Source organism: Arachis hypogaea, chromosome 4 (assembly GCF_003086295.3).
Source record: "Arachis hypogaea cultivar Tifrunner chromosome 4, arahy.Tifrunner.gnm2.J5K5, whole genome shotgun sequence".
Taxonomy (NCBI): domain Eukaryota; kingdom Viridiplantae; phylum Streptophyta; class Magnoliopsida; order Fabales; family Fabaceae; genus Arachis; species Arachis hypogaea.
This window is the reverse complement of record NC_092039.1, coordinates 39,712,431-39,715,670: the sequence shown is the minus strand read 5'-3', so window position 1 is coordinate 39,715,670 and position 3,240 is coordinate 39,712,431. Positions and strand designations below refer to the sequence as shown.

The following is a 3,240-nucleotide window of genomic DNA, read 5'->3' as shown; positions in this document are numbered from 1 at the left end:
TTTTTCAAAATTCTTGAAGATGAATTCTAGAGTTTCATGATGATTTGCTGAAATCTGGCTGGCTGTGAAGCCATGTCTAATTCCATTGGACCGAGGTTTCAACTTATCATCACAAGAGCTTGATATTCATCAATCTTGCTTCTTGGAGCAATGATTTGCTAAGGCTTGGCTGGCCATTGGCCATGTCTAGTGTTTTGGACCGAAGCTTTCTTTGAAAGCTTGGCTGGCTGTGAAGCCATGTCTAATTCCTGGACCGGAGTCTTAGACTAGCATTGCACTGATTCCTGGAATTCTCATTAAGAATTTTGATACCTTTTTCCACTTAATTTTCGAAAAAAACCAAAAAATTTTTAAAATTATAAAATCCCAAAAAAAATTTATTTCTTGTTTGAGTCTAGAGTCTCATCTTAAGTTTGGTGTCAATTGCATGTTTTTGTTGCATGCATGTATCTTGAGTGATCTTCAAGATGTTTTTGATGATTTCCTTGTTTTGATCTTTGAATTCTATTGACTTGAGTATCTTTGCGTTTCATATGCATTCTCATTAGTATCAGTAGTATACAAACTGCTAAGTTTGGTGTCTTGCATGCATTGTTATTTGATTTTAGTTACATTTTGAGTATTCCTTATTATTAAAAATCCAAAAATATTTTCAATTTGTGTCTTTTCAAGTCAATAATATAGAGAATTGAAGATTCAGAACATACTGCAGAGGAATTATACAGAAAAAGCTGGGCATTCAAAAATGCCCAGTGAAGAAGACAGACTAGCGTTTAAACGCCAGCCAGGGTACCTGGTTGGGCGTTTAACACCCAAAAAGGGTGCATTTTGGGCGTTAAACGCCAGAATGGATACCATTCTGGGCGTTTAACGCCAGGATGGCAAAGGGGGAAGATTTTGTTTTCAAATCAATTTTTTTTTCAGTTTTTCAAAATCAAATCTTTTTCAAATCAAATCTTTTCAATCAAATGTTTTCAAAATCAATTTCTTTCTTTTTCAAAGATACTTACTAACAATTAATGATTTGATTGAACATTTTTTGCCTTTTCTGTTGAGGAAGGTTTTATGTTTGAATCATATCTTTTCTTGTTAGGCAAGTCATTAATTTTTGAAATCATATCTTTTAAAATTGTTTTCAAATCATATCCTTTAAAATTGTTTTCAAATCATATCTTTTTAATCACATCTTTTTGAAACCATAACTTTTCAATCATATCTTTTTAATCACATCTGTTTCAAAATAGTTTTCAATCAAATCTTTTTAATTTCTAATTTCAAATCCTTTTTCAAAAAAAATCACTTGATTTCTTTTCCACTTTTATTTTCGAAAATCAATTAGTGTTTTTCAAAAATGTTTTCCAAATATTTTAATTAATTTTCGAAAATTACCCCCCTCCTTCTCACATCCTTCTATTTATGGAGTACCACTCCTTCTCAATGCACAATTCGAACCTTATCTAATTAAAGTTCGAAATCTTCTCTTCCTTCTTCATTCTATTTTTTTCTTTTTCCTCTGACAACTCAAGGAATCCCTACACTGTGACATAGAGGATTTTACATTTTCTTGTTCTCTTCTCTTTCATATGAGCAGGAGCAGAGACAAAGGCATTCTTGTTGAAGCTGACCCTGAACCTGAAAGGACCTTGAAGAGAAAGCTAAGAGAAGCCAAAGCACAACTCTCTTTAGAGGACCTGACCGAATTCTTCAAGGAAGAAAAAGACATGGCAGCCGAAAACAACAACAATGCAAACAATGCAAGGAAGGTGCTGGGTGACTTTACTGCACCTACTCCTGATTTCTATGGGAGAAGCATCTCTATCCCTGCCATTGGAGCAAACAACTTTGAGCTTAAGCCTCAATTAGTTTCTCTAATGCAACAGAATTGCAAGTTCCATGGACTTCCAATGGAAGATCCTCATCAGTTCTTAGCTGAATTTTTGCAAATCTGTGACACAGTCAAGACTAATGGGGTAGACCCTGAGGTCTATAGACTGATGCTATTCCCTTTTGCTGTAAGAGACAGAGCTAGAATATGGTTGGACTCTCAACCTAAAGAAAGCCTGGACTCTTGGGAAAAGCTAGTCAATGCCTTCTTGGCAAAGTTCTTTCCACCACAAAGATGGAGTAAGCTTAGAGTGGAAGTCCAAACCTTCAGACAAAAGGATGGAGAATCCCTCTATGAAGCTTGGGAAAGATACAAACAATTAATCAGAAAATGCCCCTCTGACATGCTTTCTGAATGGAGCATCATAGGTATTTTCTATGATGGTCTCTCTGAACTATCCAAGATGTCTTTGGATAGCTCTGCTGGAGGATCTCTTCATCTGAAGAAGACGCCTACAGAGGCTCAAGAGCTAATTGAAATGGTTGCAAATAACCAATTCATGTACACTTCTGAAAGGAATCCTGTGAACAATGGGACTAGTCAGAAGAAAGGAGTTCTTGAGATTGATACTCTGAATGCCATTTTGGCTCAGAACAAGATATTGACTCAACAAGTCAATTTGATTTCTCAAAGTCTGTCTGGAATGCAAAATGCACCAAGCAGTACTAAGGATGCTTCATCTGAGGAAGAAGCTTATGATCCTGAGAACCCTTCAATGGAAGAGGTGAATTACCTAGGAGAACCCTATGGAAACACCTATAATTCTTCATGGAGAAATCACCCAAATCTCTCATGGAAGAATCAAGAGAGACCTCAACAAGGTTTCAATAATAATGGTGGAAGAAACAGGTTTAGCAATGGCAAGCCTTTTCCATCATCTTCTCAGCAACAGACAGAGAATTCTAAACAGAACCCCTCTGACTTAGCAACCATGGTCTCTGATCTAATCAAAACCACTCAAAGTTTCATGAATGAAACAAGGTCCTCCATTAGAAATTTGGAGGCACAAGTGGGACAGCTGAGCAAGAAAGTTACTAAACTCCCTCCAAGTACTCTCCCAAGCAATACAGAAGAAAATCCAAAAGGAGAGTGCAAAGCCATAAACATGGCCGAATTTGGAGAGGAGGGAGAGGAAGTGGACGCCACTGAGGAAGGCCTCAATGGGCGTGCACTGACCTCCACTGAGTTCCCCAATGAGGAACCATGGGAATCTGAGGCTCAAAATGAGACCATAGAGATTCCATTGGACTTACTTCTGCCTTTCATGAGCTCTGATGAGTATTCTTCCTCTGAAGAGGATGAGTATGTCACTGAAGAGCAAGTTGCTAAATACCTTGGAGCAATCATGAAGCTAA

At 37.3% G+C, this 3,240-nt stretch overlaps 1 non-coding gene across 1 annotated transcript; it reads right to left on the bottom strand.

The window, feature by feature from the left end:
- Nucleotides 1–2,126: 2,126 nt before the first annotated feature.
- LOC112799496 (small nucleolar RNA R71) lies at nucleotides 2,127–2,234 on the bottom strand. Its single transcript, XR_003201074.1, has one exon. It is a non-coding gene; the product is annotated as a small nucleolar RNA R71 (small nucleolar RNA).
- Between the last annotated feature and the right edge of the window lie 1,006 nt (nucleotides 2,235–3,240).